Source organism: Cyprinus carpio, chromosome A6, assembly GCF_018340385.1.
Source record: "Cyprinus carpio isolate SPL01 chromosome A6, ASM1834038v1, whole genome shotgun sequence".
Classification (NCBI taxonomy): Eukaryota; Metazoa; Chordata; class Actinopteri; order Cypriniformes; family Cyprinidae; genus Cyprinus; species Cyprinus carpio.
Window position 1 is genome coordinate 29,656,460 of NC_056577.1, and position 17,892 is coordinate 29,674,351.

A 17,892-nucleotide genomic window follows, 5' to 3' on the forward strand; every position below is an offset into this window, starting at 1 on the left:
TTATTTAATTGAGTTTTTCAGTTAACTTCAAACCATCACTTCCAGCTAAAATATTAGTCCATAATTATATCATTATATTCCTGGAAAAAATTGTATCTTATCTGAGCTCATGGCGGAGATGTATACACCTATCAAGCACAGTTTAACTAAGCCCCCCAAAAAACAGTTCTAAAAAACTAAAACTATGGTGTGATTTTGATGTGTAGAGGTACATACTAGGGATGGGCTTTTGTTTCACTGTCGAGGGAAATGTTATTATGGCGTTCAGGCGATCTTTAGAAGTCAAGAAGCAACCAGATTTACATGTCGTTAGAAACGTCCTTAGTTTCTTGACAACACACGCAGCCTTTATTGCTTCACACGTAAATCATTTGATGAGACTGGAGTGGTGTGGATTACTTGTGGAGATTTTTGTGACATGATTTTTATCAGCTCTGTTTTGGACTCTCATTCTGCATGTGCACCAATTCACTGCAGAGGATCCAACTGATGAGAGTGGAAGTGATGTAATGCTTACATTTCAAATCTGTTCGGATGCATAGATACAATACTCATTGGGATGTCCTGAGGCTGACGTCTATGTTTCAGCTAAATTTGTCATTTTTTGGCTCTGTGACTATTTCTTTTAAGAAATGTAATATTTTGAGAAGTCCTGATTTATAATACTCACTTTCCCTCTGAGCCATAGCTGTTCATGCTGTCCTCGATGGACTCGTGGCTCGCCTGCCGGACTGTGCGACTGGGCATCTCTACGGCCAGCCCTGTCTCAGTACTCCTCTGAATGCCCTTTAACCTGCGGCCCTCTGGGTCTGAAACAAAGAAAGGTAAGTTCACCAAACCAACATTTAATTCATAAGATGGTTGACTTTTTAGCTTGTTGCTACGTGGTTCATACTGGAATCAAGTCTCTGATTTTAGTCACTCCTTCAGTGTAATTTTGTGGGAATGTTTATTGTCCAGCACATAAAAAAATTGTGTTTCATAATCACACATCGCATAATTTAAGATATCATTCATGTCTGTAGCACAAACTTTGTGGGACAAGTTTATTGTGAAATGAAATATGCAATGTTATTCTTGGTATGTTCTGTCTGAGCAACAGGCACGTGGAAAAAAAAAAAGCACGTTATATCAAATCCTTGTCGCATATCAGACCTCAATTAAAATGTTTGTGATAACGTTCCGCCAGGTAGACCCACAGTACTCGGTTTGTAATTAAAAATAAATCCTTTGAAAAAATATAATCTTCTTGAATAATTCAAGTCTGTAGTGGTGCCTTATTGAACTCTGAAGGCTTAGAGAACAGATTCACAAAGCCTGGACTTTTCCTAGTAAAGGTGAAGGGGATCAGCCGCAGACTGATCGCTTTACTAGCCCATGACCTCACGAATACATTTCTATTCAGAGAATGACTTTCAGAGGCATTTCAAAGCTGGATGTCATCTCATAATGGTTTTGTTATTTATTTTTGAAAGCACTTTATATACAGTAAATCAACATAAAACAATGTTCACAACCAATTTTACTTTCTTTCTAAGAGGAAATATTTACCACCATTCAAATGTTTGGGGTTGATAAGATTTTTAAAGATCTTTTTTATCTAAGTCTCTATGCTCACCAAGGCTGCAGTTATTTGATCAAAATCATTATCATTTGTTATTATCAATAATATAGTGAATTATTATTACAATTTTAAATAAATTTAAAAAAAATTTGATGAATAAAAAGTTCAAAAGAACAGCATTTATTTGAAATAGAAATGTTTTATAAAATTTTAAATGCCACTTTTGATCAATTTGTTGTGTCCTTGCTGAATAAAAGTATTAATTTCTTTAAAAAAAAAACAATGAAATTTCCAAATTTTGGAATTATAGTGTGTGTGTGTGTGTATGTGTGTGTGTATATATATATATATATATATATATATATATATATATGATAGATATACCAATAATATATATATATATATATATATATTTATATATATAGTTTTTTTATTATTATTATTATTAATTTTTTTAAGTTACCTTTGATTTCAGGTTGATTTTAAATCTTCACTGGAGATTTTTTTTTTTTTTTGCATCAGTCAACATTATTTCCATTTTCCCAATCAAATTATTTTCCTTTTTCTTATTTGTATAGTATAGATGCAACAAGGAAAGTTAAGATTGATGCCTATAATCTCTTTTGTCATTTCTGACCACTGAATGCGTTCGATCCACATGAAAGTCACACGCTCTCTGCAGTGATGGGAAAGCTGGGATTTTCAAGGCTTTTTCTTGGCTTTGTCTTGGATGTGAGATGCACATGACCTAGTTAAGCCATTCCTAAAAATACAGTCTTCTTTTGTCTGTTCCTGCCTTTCTGGTGCGCTTGGCACAGCATGTCAGTGTAACCTTCCAAAAAAGAACATCATGTATCAGGAAATGCCACTAGAACATGCCAGGGGTTGCTATGGGAGACCCAGACGAGCAGTGTGCTACACTGCTATCTCTCTCTCTTCGTATTGTTTGGTGTATGAACATCCCTGAAAAAGTGATTTCACCTTTTCACAAAAAATCTGTCAAGTCCTAGCAAAATTGATTTTTACATGTTGATTTTTGTGTGTGCATTTGTGTTTTTATGGTGTTTTCTAAGATTTTGTTTGCTAAGATGTTCTGATTGGTTGTTGATTTTTACATGTTATTTGATGGTTTCCAGGCTATTATGGAGGCAGTGGTTGTAACGGAAGATAAGCAGTGGTGTAACTAAGTATGCAGTGGTATTTATTATGTATCTGTACTGTACAGTGTTTTTATTTTTTTTGTTTTTTTTAATTTTTTATTTTCTTTATTATTATGTTGTATTATTTATGATATTTCCTAAGCTGTTTAATGAGTTTCATACTAGTATTGTTATTGTTTTATTTTTTGAAAGTGTAATGCATTTTTGCCTCTCCTATGTGATGTATGTTTTTTTATTGTTTTTCACAACACCATTTAGTGTTTCCCCCTCATTTTTTAATTACTGTATATATAATATATATATATATGATATATATAATATATATATATATATATACATATATACATATATCAACTTATTTTGCACACATGAAGTATCAGTAATCTAAATTGATATTTTAATATATTTATTGTTTTGATGTGTATGGAACAGTAGGAATATATAAAATATATATAATAAAATTATTAAATATAAAAATATATAAGTTAAAATTAAAAATTAAAATTCATCATTTGTTTGTTTTTTTTATTTTTATTCTTTGTACATAAAAAAAAAAAAAACTTTCATACTTTTACTTACTTTTACTAAAATTTGAAAAGGAGTAGTGCTACTGGCTAGCTTACTGCTTTTACTGGAGTAGGACTATAGTAGACTAATTTTTTTTTAGGGTATCTGTTCTTTTACTTAAGTATTTGATACTTCATCCACTGGTTTTGAGTGGTTTGTTGGGGTTTTTTTTGAAAATGTTTTTTAGAAACAAGTATTGGATTAAATGTATAAATACTTCAATTTTGGCATTTATTATATCTTGTGTAAGTGTGATATTTTTGTTTCCCTGGACATCTCAACACGCGATTTCTGTGCTGTCAAAAGTATTGTGCAACCATAGGTCTCACCAACCAGATCCCATGACAACAAGATAAGTATCTCATTTTATCATGAATGGCCAACAACTCATTATCAAAGTGACATTCATGAATTTACCATGAACAAGAAAGAAAAATAAGAGAGGCTTTTCCTAACAAGCGCTTCTAGTTGTTATCTCATCTTGCTTGTGGTTTATGCCCCAAGCTTGTCACTTGTCAAGGCGTTCAAATTTATTTCCTCTAAATTTGATTACAAGAACAACCCATAGAAAAACATATTATAAGACTTAAGACTACATCTTCAGTAAAGACCTATTGTTAAAGATTGATATGCGAATTTAAATGCAAATATGTGTGCCATTCACTTAATTAAATAGTTCATCCATAAATGATTTTTTTTTCCAACAAGAGCTCTCAAGCTCCAAAAATGATTTATTGTTTAATCCATAAATGATTTTTTTTTCCAACAAGAGCTCTCAAGCTCCAAAAAGGGAAAAAATGTGCTTTTTATGGGTAACTTTTATGTTTTTTGTCCTTTTTGGAGCTTAAAGTTGTAAAAGAACACAGAGAACATTATCTTTTGTGTTGCACAGCAGAAATTAAGGACATAATTTAAATTTTAGTTTGAACTATCAGTTTAAAAGCCCAGTGTTTTGATGTGTTGCTAATGGACTGTGCATGTTCAGGTTAACAGGAATAGGATGCTCTTAACTTGGGTCTGATTGAAACATAGCTTGCTGAAGATCATTAGGCCAGACACTGATTGTCATCTAAATGAGCATGTCAGTTTTCTGGTTTGTCCATGCTATCGATCACGCCATTACCTCTCATTACCCCAGCCTGCCTTAATTATCTATTACTTCTTTGATAAATCAGTAGTAGCACTAGTTCACTAGAGGCCTATTGATCTACAGTGATGTTGATAGATGCCTGGTTGGAGGCTATAACCTCTGTGCTCCCTAATCAGATGCAAACCCAATACTACTACTGCTTTTGAAGCAAAGAGGGAAATCCGTACATTTCTTTCTTGCCAAATTTCCAACGAAAGCATTGTTCTTATAACTACTTGTTAATGGAAGTGTTGATTCTCATAAAAACTGTCATGTAAATGTCTTACTGTATTTCATTCTCATTAATATAATGCAAAACCATGATTTTTTGAATTTGTACATCATTATAATATTTCCTTCATTGTATAACAATACTTTTGTAAATGATTGTATTTTATTTTTATAACCTGGATATATATTTGTCCTGTAAGGTTTTTTGGTTTGATTCTCAATTCTCTGTCATTTTTTGTATTATATAATAATATATATAATTTTATTATATTTTATATTTTATATAATAAGTAATGTAATTTATAATATAATTATATTTAAATGTAATTACTACCAAATTAGAATTTACAGATGCAATTTGAGAAAAATTATGGAAAATGGGGCATTATTTTGCAATCACAATGCAAAAAGTCAAATTAAAATGGTATAAATATGCTTCAAAATATTTTTTATTTTATTTGTATTTTAATTTTTTGTTATGTTTTTAATTATAACCTGTGAAGTCCACATTTTGAACTCTGATGCTCAATTGAATTCAGTCAAATTCGAATGAATTTAATCACAATTCAAAAATCATAATTAAACTAAAATGAATAAATAGGCACCCCTCGCATTTTCTTCAAAACACTTATTTCAAATAAATGTTATTCTTTTTAATTTTTAATTTCCTGGAAATGTTTTTGTCCTGTAAGGTTTACTGTCAGCTCCACATAAGAATGTGTTAAAATCCTTTTAAAAGCCCTAAATACAGAAGTATTTAGCATGTGCTGGCTGTTAGATGTGAGCCCATCTGTTTAATCACAGTGGAGAATCTGATCATACACAGATAATTCTTCTCAGCCAAAAGTCTTGCCAAATATTTATTCATATTCTGCCCTAATTCAGCTTCGATGTTTTGCCTACGGGCCTAAATGAATGAGAAGTGAAGTCAGGGATGGAGACACGTACAGAAGTAATGACAGTGAGCCAAATGAGAAGTGAGTCAGGGATCAGGTGGAAGTGAAGGGGTGAGAGATTGAAGTTATGAGGTATTTTTTGATGAGATGGTGTATATGAGTTATGTTGGTATTTTTTAGGTATTTATTATATCAGTTATGAGTTTTGATTTTTCATGACTGGAGCTTCAGTAGCTGGCAGACCAGAGGACAAGCGTCTGTTCACACAACGTGACTTGCGTCTGTTCACAACAGACTTTAGATTAAAACATTTGTCTTGTGTTTTATAATTTGAGTTATATTGTTGTTCATTTAAATAGATCTGTATTAATTTTTTTTTTAGCAGTCAGCTGTCCATTTTAAAATTTTAATTTAATATTGTGTAATGTGTAGGTGATATCTGGAGTAAGGGTTAAGAGAGTTGAAATTGTTTAATTAGATGTATCACAATAATCCACAAGTAATCCTCCAGTTCCAATCAGTTATCATCTTTCGTCTCAGAGTTATCATAAATCAGACAATAAAAATCCATACAAGTTATGAATCCTGATCCTTTTTTTTTTTTTGTTATTTTCTAGATCAGAAATGTGTATTTAGAAAGTAAACAAGGTAAATTTTGATTTCATGTCACTATACACTGAAGGTTTTGTAATGTTTATGAAAGACGTCTCTTATGCCCACAAAGGCTGTTTTTTTTAAATCAAAAATACAGTTAAACATACATAAAGTTTTCATTAGGAATCAATTAAAAAAAAATGTAATGTATTTCTGTGATGTGAAGCTGTATTTTAGCATCATAATTCCAGTCTTCAGTGTCACATGATCCTTCAGAAATCATTCTGTGCTGCTTAATATTTTTGTGGAGTGATTGTTTTTTTTTTTATTTTTTGTTTGATGGATAGTTAAGTTCAAAACAGCATTTATTTGAAATAGAAATCTCTTGAAACACTTTTGATGAACCTAATGTTTCCTTGCTAAATAAAAGTAATTCATTTCTTTAAAAAAAAAAGAAAGAAAAAAAACTTTTGTGTAGAATATAACATTTTAATGACCTTTTATTAGTATCTGCTGCATATGTTTGCAGTTCATTCTTGTATGTTTTGTTGTTGTTGTACTGCTTGATTATTTGGCAGAAATATATATAAAGCAATCGTGACAATAAAGTACACTGAAAATATGAGAGTAGCCAAGAAGTAAACAAGTTCAGAAAGCAACACACAAGCCATACTCAAACTCACATTTCCTGCATGATCACCACTATACCACTAAGTCACAGCTTTGAATAAATTTCCTTTCAAAACAATGTGTCCATTCAAAATGTGGGCCAACGGATGCTGGTTCAGATACTTCAGTCATAAAACTTTGTGGGCGGCAATAATTGAGGCGCGCGAGTTGTCGACATTGTGTGGCTTCAAACAGTTCTCGTTCTGCAGATATTGCTCAGTTTGAGTGGCTTTTATTAAAACAGACGAACCACGCTGTGATTTACTCCACAAGTCAACTGCTACTTAAACTGATGTGCTCGCTGAACGCTTCTGCCAAGCGGCCGTATTATAAAAACCAATTCATGTTTGGTTAGGATTTTCAATTATGATCTTCATTTGTGACAATGGATGATTAGCATTAGTGCACACCTGTTTATCCACACTATTCCATCATTATACAGGGATATAATTCTCATTGTAATATTATATTGACTCTCAATTTAACTACACTTCTAAATGAATGAATGAATTATGAACGCTTAAAGTTATTGGATGTACACCCTGCTAGTATGAAGTGTGATTATTTTGTTCCAGTGATGACGGAAGAGAGTGAGATGGTGAATCTCACAAAAAACCTGCCAAGAACTTGGATTGTATTTTCACCCTTAACTTAAATGGAAAAAGTATATATGTTATGTTGTATATTACCCCACCTTATATATTGAAAAGGTTATGTTGTTAATTATTTTTTTTTTTCCCCCCCCCCCCCCCCCCCCCCCCCCCACCCCATGGTCAACCACCTCCCCGCCCCCCCCAAACCCAGCATCAAAATACTGTATCACAGTAATAAAGAGTTTTAATTATATTTAAAACTCAGAATAGTTAAAATGTCAAGAAAATAATGTTACAAAGCAAAAACAATGCACTGTAATAAAATTATTGTTCAATGTTGTAAATAAAAAAAAAAACAATGCACTGTATTCTACAAGAAATACTGAATTTCCCTCTCTACTTCAAAACTGAAAATTTAATTTCAAACTTAGAAAAATATTAAGTTATGTTTTATATTATATTTGTATTAAATTATTAAATATTGTATTTAAAAATTGTTTAATTATATTTTTAATATAAATTCAAATTAAGCCTAAATTAAAGCCTAAATTAAGCCTTAATTAAGTATATTAAGCCTAAAAATATAGTATTATTGTAGTTAATTTTTTTTTATTTTTATTTTTAAGGTATTATTAAAATGTCTAGGAAAATAATGTCACAATATAAAAAACGAAATCTTAATGCACTCCACTGTTTTTTTGGAGTAGTATGTTTTACAAGAAAATAATATCTTTTCTAGTTTAAATTGAAACTTAATGTCAAACTTTAAAGAAAAATATTTAATATTAAAGTTATGTTTTAGATTTGTATTGCCACTATATAATATCGAAAACATTTTATTTTAAAATATTTGTTTTATTGTTTTTACATGAAGAAGAAAATTAAGACCGCTAAACATACTGTATGACAGTAATGAGGGAGATGAGAAAAGAAAAGTTCAGAACATTAATCCCACTTCTAGGCTGTAGTAAAGGACATGCAGGTAATCTAGGCATTTGTGCACATCCATCTGTTCTGCTCCCACCGCGCTCCCACGCGTCACTGTATCGCTGTGCTTTCCAACTGCCTATGCCAACACAAAGGGTGCAGACCAAATGCACCTGCACGCTACACTACCAGAGGTCATGCTGGGAAAGAAAAGAGAGATCAGCATTTGCCAGGCTTGTGTGTGCATAAATCTGAGGGCATTTGCCAGGCTTGTGTTCGAAAATACTTTTACATTGCGATTAAAATCACATTTCTTTTCATGGTATCCCTTCCTTACGTCCTTAAGAAATCAAATTAATTGACTGAAAAAAACTGCATCATTTATTATGCTTTTCAGAGAATGAAGACGTATGTGTATTTGGTCTTGTTCCTTTCTTGCAGATTTAATCACTCGATTTAAAGCTGAAGTGTGTGGTGGTGATGCAGAAAGAATTGTTAGTAAACGTTTACATCAACAATAACAAGAGAGGAATGGCAAAGTAACAGTAACATTAAGTAATTAAACAAAATTTTGAAGTATGAAATAGGTACTTTTCTTGTAAAAACTCTAATAATCTTGTGTTTACAATAAAGAACTATGAAGAATATTTTTTTACAGAGGATGTAAGCACATACTCTTGTTTCATTTCAGATACTGTTTGTAATGTCAGAAACTATTAATTAACTACTATACTAATATATATAAATAATATATTATGCTACAATATTTTGCTTCAGATAAAATATGAGCGGAAGAAACGAAAAAAGGAGAAGGCATCTTATTCTATGCTGAAAATTATTTTTAGTTTATAATATTTATAATTGTATGTATATAAAAACATTTGATTACACTACTTGAAACCTTTAATGCCTGATGCATCAAAAAGGTATTTGTAACATACAATATAATGCATTATATATATATTCATAAATAATTGTAGCCAAAGTTAAAATACATAATATTTTGTTTGTAGAGTGTTTTAATGCAGTATACTTTCAAAAGGTGTAAAAAATAAATAGTTAAGTACTGTTATGTATAATAATGTGGTTACAAATATTCATGAGATCATACAGTGCATTATAAGGTGCATTACAATACATAATTCATGCATTAAAATAATTTTATATAGCATTGTATATAAAGTGTTACTGAGAGGTGCTAGGTGTAGTATTAGAACAAGAATTGTTATTTTAGAGATGCTTCTAACAGGAACCCAATGAATGATAGTATTATGAGTTCAGACTGCATCGGGTGGAAACAGGAAAATTTCATTATCTGATCGGACAGGACTGTTGTCTTCACACTGGCATCATGTGATAGAATTTCTCACCCTGGCCTGACTTTTCCCTCTTTTGCACGTTGGGGGAAAAAAAAAACGACAGATCACTTTCTCACCTGTTGCCTGATCTGAGCTGGGAAGTTCGACGAACAGCATTTCAGTGGGCCATGCGATTTTTCAGGATCAGTTCACACACACAGGCAGGCTTCATATGCGGGCCCGATGAAGAACTCGACCCACTGCACACTTATCACACTGATATTTTCTAACTATTTCGAACTGTGTTACATTGGGAAACAGACATGCAATCTCTTACCTATGATAAAACAAAACAAATGGTTTTGTGACATTTCAGCAAAATAGAGCGTAGAGACAAGTTTGATTATTAAAGTGATGGCCATATGCCACATTAAGTCTTGATTGGATATGGACTTCACAACTCCAGACCCTAATGTTGACCTATTTGAGATACCAGACTGAGTCTGATGATATGTTTGCCAGAAACGGCTATTCAAAAATAAGATAATAATACTACGCATTTTGCATTTTGATCAATGATGCTGATCATAAGTGCTCTGATGCTAAGGACATTTAGGGTTGTTTGTAATGCTTAGCTAGGATGTTGCTTTACTGGATCGAGTTAGAAAAGAACAAAAACATAAAAAAACACCAACTCCTATCACAAGTCTCTGTGATTTTATGGTGGTTTCTGGATTGTAGCAAGTTTCCTTACATTTCTTAACCATGGTCAGAAAAACACGTTGGAACCACTATAATACATAGCACAACTCTTTTTAAAAGACATGCAAATCTCAGAGAGTTTAGCATGGTAATATACATGGCAATGTTAATGTGTTTGGTCTTGGCAGAATAGATCTTTCTACACTGCTGCCGGAGGACTTGCTACTGGCAATACATCCAACAGACATGCTGTCTCTGTGAGCATGTAGGAAATACTGCCTCCGGCTGCACATGTAACACTATATAACAAATAATAACCTAACCCCCATATATAATGTTATGTGTTTTTTATGAATCGTAAATGCAATGTTATAAATGCATGATTCATTCATTCATTCATTCATTCATAATATATATGAAATCACCCCATTGCGGATCCATACAGGTGGGAGCTGGGGAAGGTGGAAGGGTTTCTTGAAGCATGCTGCAACCCGCTCTCACGGTTTACTTTGAATTGCCATAATGGCGATCAAGTCTGCGCAGTGCTGCTTCAAGTCAAACACACCTAATATGTACATGTATTTACAAAATCGCTTTGACCATTACTCTGTAAGACCCTGCCTTCTCACGCGCCATGATAGCTGGATTATGTACAATGCCTTCATCGTTTTTGGTCAAACTACTTTTTGATCATTACCTTTGTCAAGTACCTGGATGTTTTAGGCAATATAGAAATCCTGGCCAGGATGCGTCTGGGAAAAATGGCACATATGGTCACCCTAGACATACTCCAAATCTTGTTAAAACACACTTGACGTGGCCTGCACCATGTGAGTAATGATGTTTATATCAAATTGAGTTACAACTTACTGGCCTGCACCATCTAGAGTTTCATGACAGAACTTTGTATTAAATGTTGTGGACGCGTAAGTTTTGGGCCTGTAAAATAGTATAATACTTTCAACAAGTGTGTCAACAAGTCATTCTTAAAATAAGCATGCCATTTATTATTATTATTATTAGTATTATTCATTTTTTTTATTATTATTATTATTTAAATTATAGTTCATGTTTTGTTTTCTAACTTAAAACTCTAAAAAGCTAGTTAATGTGTGAAAATAAAAGAAGTGTATAAAATTTAAGGCACAGTATTTGGCAACACTTTTCTTTGAAATAATTTTTTTAAAGCTTTTTTTTATTTTGTTTCATAACAAAGATCTGAATCAAATGTCATTTTTCAACGTGTGAAAGATTCTTCAGGACAGGGTTTTTTTTCCCCCCAACCTAACCCTGATTTTAAAATATAAATATCATCACCCATCATCCTTCACCAGCTTTTTAAAACCGGAGCCATAAACACATTGCTCGATAATCCGTGGTCAGCATTAAAAATCTCATGCACACAGACACACATACACTCACACAAATGCACTGTACGGATGCTACGAGTATCAATCATCCTGACCTCCTTCTATCTTTTCCTCTGTCCTTGATTCACTACGCTGTTATGCAACACAGAATGTGTGCCTGCCGCCATATGACATCTCACTGATGCGGTGCGTGTGTTTGTTTGCAGGTTATTTTGAGCAGCAGCATCAATGCAGGGACTGTCAGTGTAGGAGGGTTAATAAGCCTCGAGACTTCAGAGCGTTCGCTTTTCTTTGGCAGAGATCCGTTCCTGTGCTGGTGGAGGGGGGAGCCGAGACATGTTGTACTTTGGGATTCTTAGTACACATTGCATCAAACAGCGCTAACAGCAAACAGGATATGAAAGATGAAGTCTGAATGCGCCAAGACAAGCGGTGGGAGGCAATGTTGGATCTGAGGCGTGTCGCAAAGGCTTTGGGCCCTTCGCGTCAACGTGGCTAGGGAGCAAGTGTGTTATATAGGTGTTGAACCCCCTTGTTGGGCTGTTAGATTAAATCTTAACACAGAATGAAGAAAAAAGCAATGGTGAAAGCAGTGTGATGAAAGAAGATTTATTTAGGTTGTTTGTTATTGATTGAGAGCTAATCAAATGCTTTTTTGCTAAAATAAACGTACCTGGAATAAGTTTTCTCAAAAAAAAACAACAAAAAAAAAAAAGAAATGATGAATGATTGAAAATGATGAAGTCCAGAAACTGTAGGGCAACCACTTTATAACTCATAAGCGCCACCTATGGGCCAGGTATTGAACTGCATTTAATAGTGGTCTTTTTTTTTTTGGCATTGAAGAGAATTAACAATAAAACAGAATACCACAAAATTCAACTGTATAAATAACACAAAGTGTGTAATAAAAACAAATAAATGCATTAAATATATAAAAATTAAGAAAAAAAGTAATAAAACAGAATACATAAACAACAAATAAACATTATTAATACATTTCAAAATCACATTTTCGCTTTCATTAAGATTAGAAAATCACTACATTGCAAAAATTATTTGTGTTGTGCCTGGTTAGGACACGAATGACACGAGGGTGAAGAAATTATGACAGAATTTTCATTTTTGGGTCAACTATCGAATCTCATGGCAATTCGCAACTATTATCCATCTGCTTACACCCTACTAATGGTTGTGTTAAGGGATGGACCTTCATGCTTACATTATTCCTAAAAACTGTCGCTGTATCTCTTTTCAAAGGGTGCACCCTCTGTAGGTTGCACTTATCGACCACATATGTCATTGAAACGGCCTCATTTCAAAAAAGTAACCATTAAAATCCAAAGTAAGAAAGAAATGACAATAACCTTACAAGAAATAACAGTCAAATTTATAATGGTTACTTTTCTCAAATGACACATCCTTGATCTTTGTATGTTGGCCAACATGTAACTCTGGAGGGCGCCAGCCTATGAAATGAGACATAGCTTGTTGTGTTTCTGTACAAATCAACATTGTAAAAATTCATCCAAATTGCATTGTTATCTGGGTAGATATAATGGTTGAACAAAGTTGAGAACACAGCTGTCTTGTTAAAAGTTGAATTGTAGACATTAATGGCTCATTATGATCTATTAGCAGACTGCTGTAGTTGCCTCTCTGATAGTTTCAGCTTCGTACATCTGTTTCAGTAAGAGCCTTTTGATAACATAAATGTATTGCAATATCACCTATGCATTTCTAATAAAATATTAGATCAGTTACAGGTGTCTTGAGATGTGCATATAACACAACCAAAGGACCTTCACATTCAGCTCTTTGTCAGAAATGGACTGACAAAGACATCATTAACTCCACTCGTTCTTCAGATTAATGGATCCATCCGAAAAGCATTAATATCATGCGGGAGACTTTTTTTTTTTAATGAGATAATTTTGCTTCTATATTTGTGGTCAGAAATGTCCCGGGGTTTGAGCAGTAAATAATGGGTATTATTACGAAATCACTGGCGAGTTCATTTATTACTGCATTTGTTCAGCATTTTCTCCTTCTTTTGTAGAAAATCTCTTCATCCATTTTCATGTTCATAAATGACAGGTTTAAATGGCTGCAAACCATCCCAAATAGTATGTAAAAAATTTCCAAAAACCAGAAAGGAAAGTGTAATTTGCACAATATATCATTGTGTTGAGCCTTATTTGCTATTAAATCACCACTGCATTTGCAGTCATCTGACAGTCAGCAATAGGTGTTAAACTAAATCCCTTGCAATGTGTTCATTTGTGTTCCAGTAATTAGAATATTCATTAGTGTGATTTGCATTGATTAAGTTGATTTATGCAAGTATGTATCAGCAAAAAAAAAAGATGCGGTGAGCTGATTAGTTAAATGACAGGCCTATAAGTCTAAAACCAATAGCATACGCTATAAATTCAAGCACAACACAGGCCGAATAAACACGGCCATATTCTTAATTCTCACGCAATATTACATGATCATGCAAATGTTTGCTAAATTTTATAAACTAAACCATAAAGTGAAAATTGAAGATGCATATGGGGAGTTGTGCATGTTACTTTGACCTAAACCAGAAAGTGCTTATTTTTTGTATATTGTTTTTGATGTGAGTGTGTTTGTGTGTGATGCACAACATGGTGAATCGAAGATGATCACCATGCTAGGCTCAATCTTTCCTATCGATACTAGTCTCTCTCCTGCAGAGAAGTCTATAAATCAGGCCAACGGGTTTAGAGTGTGTGTGTGTGAGCAATGGGTGGGTGGGGTTGTGTGGATGTCTCGGATAGACGTGGCTGTGTAAAAGGTTTTTTGGGTGAGTGGACAGGAAAAAAGGAAACAAGGGTGATCCAAGAAAGGAAGAGAGGACACAGGGACAGAGAGAGAGATTTATAGCATTGCCTAGGACTAAAAGCACTTGGGAAATTATGCAAAAATTGCAGCTCAAAAACACTCGCAAGTAGCACACCGAGCAGTTGGGACTTATTTTCTAATGAGCACTAAATTAACGGACATGATGTCTGCTGGATGGATTTGAGACAGACATTAACTGCAATCAGCCGTTTGAAATGAGCAAACAGCCGTACCATTGGGAGAAAATCACATCTATATTAACATTTGAGTGTCAACCACTGTGATTAAATGCCTTTATTAATAAAAACGTCTGTGAACTGATTAGAATGCCGGCTGAAGGAAGCATTTTGTGCGCGCATGCAATTATGCAGTATTCATCATAAAGAACAATTGTTTTACCATTCAGATGGCAGATACGGATTTCAAATGCCACGTAAGTAAGCAACACCCCATTTACTTTATTGCATATGCAAAAATGAACACATTGTAAACCCTAATAAGTTCACAGAACTCAAAAAACTATTTTGTAACCAGATTACACCAAAAAAATTTAAGTGATGTTTTCAAATGTTTTAAGTTTTACATGAAATAAAAATTACGATTTCCCAGTTTGCCTTAAATTATCTAAATATTATCTTATAAATATTGATAGATTTCTGAACTTAGAAATAGGGAGTAATTCACTAAAAATATTCACTAGTTTGCAACCCTTATAATGTGAGCAAATACACTCAAATGTAAACTAACTAATGTAGTTATCAAAAAGACTCACAATACTTTGCATAGTATTATTCAAACATCATGCAGATATATATAGCCTTTATAGTTTTGCTTTCCATCCTCAACCTAACCACAGGCTCTACCTCTTCACCACAACGGTAACACTACAAAACTAACATAACAGAAAACATATGTAAAATCCTAAGATAAACACAACATTTAAGTACTAACTTATAGTCTCTCTATGTTATTCTTGTTGTAAAAACACACAAAATAGCAACTAATTTCTACATTTATTTGACCTTGTTGGCTGATGCAATGCATGCTGGAACTGAAAAGGCAATAATTTAAGTTCACCTCACTACAACAGCATGTTTTGAGTTTTACAGAACTTATTTCAATTAAGTCCCCCCCCCCCCCCCCCCCCCCCCCCAAAATGGAAAAAAAAACTTTCATTATTATTTGAGTGAAATTAACTTTCATTTTTTTATTAATTTCACTGTTGGGTTTTACAGTGCAGTATGACATGGCCTTTCCATCCAAACCACCATTTTCAAAAGTTGGGGCTTGCAAAATACCCCAAACTGGGAAAGGAACTGAACATCATTTTGCACCAAATAAATGCTGCTGACCCAAATGAATCCCAAAACCACAGGATAACTATTATTATCTATGATAGCTAAGTGAAAGCAAACTTGTCATTTGTCAGTTGTCAAGGCACTTTTATCCAAAGTATATTCCCTGGATTAACCTGGGATGTTGTTGTATTAAGAGACCTAAAAATTGCAAATTCCGTCATCATGTACACAACTTCATGTTAATTCAGACCTGTATGAGTGTTTGACACACATTTCTCAGTACATTGAAAGTCAGTGAGGCCAATATTGCTTTGGACCCCAATGACTTTGATTGTATAGAGAAAAACAGTTGCAACATTCTCTAAAAAAAAATGGCTTATTTTAAGTCATACAGGTTTGAAATGACACAAGGGTGAGGAAATGATGACCGAATTTGCAATTTTTGGGTCAACTATCCAATCTCATGGCAATTCATAAAACTATTTTTCATTTTTGCGTATTGGTGGCTATTTTGTAATCGCATTCATATGTTTTCATACGATCTGCTTACATCTCACTGACGGTTATGGTTAGGGATGGACCTTCATGCTTACCTTTTTGATAAAAACTGTTGCTGCATCTCGTCTCAAAGGCTGCGCCCTCTGCAGGTCACACTTATCGACCATCTATGTCATTAAAACTGGCTAATTTCAGAAAAAAAGTAACCATTGAACTAACAAAGAAAGAAATTACAATAATTTACGCCTCACAAGAAAAACGTCAATTTTACAGTGTTTACTTTTCTCAAATGGCACATCCTTGATCTTTGTATGTGACCTCTGGAGGGGCATCCTATGAATGGAGACACAGCTTATATGTTTCTATATGAATCACATTGTACAAATTCTTCCGAAATTGCCATTATGTTTTGGAACTATCTATTTTAAGGACACATTGGTGAAAACTCATATACGTCTTGTGGGATTCGAACCCATAACCTTTTGGTTTCCAGCCCAGATTGCCACATTTTTGCAACTAGTACCGATAACCTCAAAAACTCAACCCTAAGCCTTACCTCTGCTCTAACTTCCAGGTGTCACAGTTTGTCAAAAGCAGTCCCACATCCTCAGACACACATATAAGTCCACTCACCGCCATCGTCCTCATCAAACGAAGTTCATGCAAGGGGAAGTAGATGGCCAGGGCCTCAAAGGAAGCGGACAAGCTGATGCGACTCTGCGAACGCTCCATGTAAAGGCCCGGCGTAGGTGCCGGCGCCGTGTCCACCGGTTTGGGCAGGCGCGCCTGGGCATTCTTCACGCGGAGCACAGCACGCGGCGTCTTGGCTAACTTTCACCGGCCCCTTCGCCAGCCCCGTACAAGACAGAAAAACAAACACCAAAGCACCCTTGTAAGTCCCTGTGGACCTGGTTTGGGTTCAAGAATCCTGTCCAGATGTGATGTCCAGAGTTTCTGGTGTCTGCAATGTCCTTATTTTGTTTTGTTTTTGTCCAGGTCTTCAGGACTGAAAATTAGGATGGATGGAGTCTCATCCCAAAGGCTGATGTCTCAGAGCTGTGCTGGATCTGCTTCAGAGAGCATGATCTGTTGCTCTTCCCTGTCTAGCTGATCCCTCACTTGGCTGTGCAGTGGATGGATGGACGGATGGATGGATGGATGGATAGTATATAATGCCGTTTGTCTGTGTGTGTGTGAGATAGAGAAGAGGAGAAATGAAGAGAGAGAAGGAGAGATGGGATTGAAGAGACAGACAGACGGAGAGAGAGAGACGGGGGGAGAAAGGTGCTCACTGTTCTAACAGTCTGAGGCTGATTCACTTCATTCAGCGCTGAGCTCTTTGTGGAGACAAAAAGTGGGAGGGAGATGGACCCGAGAGCTGTTGCTGGGATTCAGGATACTGGCGAATCACAGGCTAGATGTCAGGATGTGGGCGTGGCCACCGTCTACAGGCACAATAGCTGTGAATATCTTTCATCCTTCACAGACATCGACCGTCTCGCTCTCTCTCCACTGACACGGTGAAGTG

At 34.5% G+C, this 17,892-nt stretch overlaps 1 pseudogene; it reads right to left on the reverse strand.

The window, feature by feature from the left end:
- The window catches only part of LOC109073606, a 31,663-nt pseudogene extending 14,051 nt beyond the window's left edge, over positions 1 to 17,612 (reverse strand).
- Positions 17,613 to 17,892: the final 280 nt, after the last annotated feature.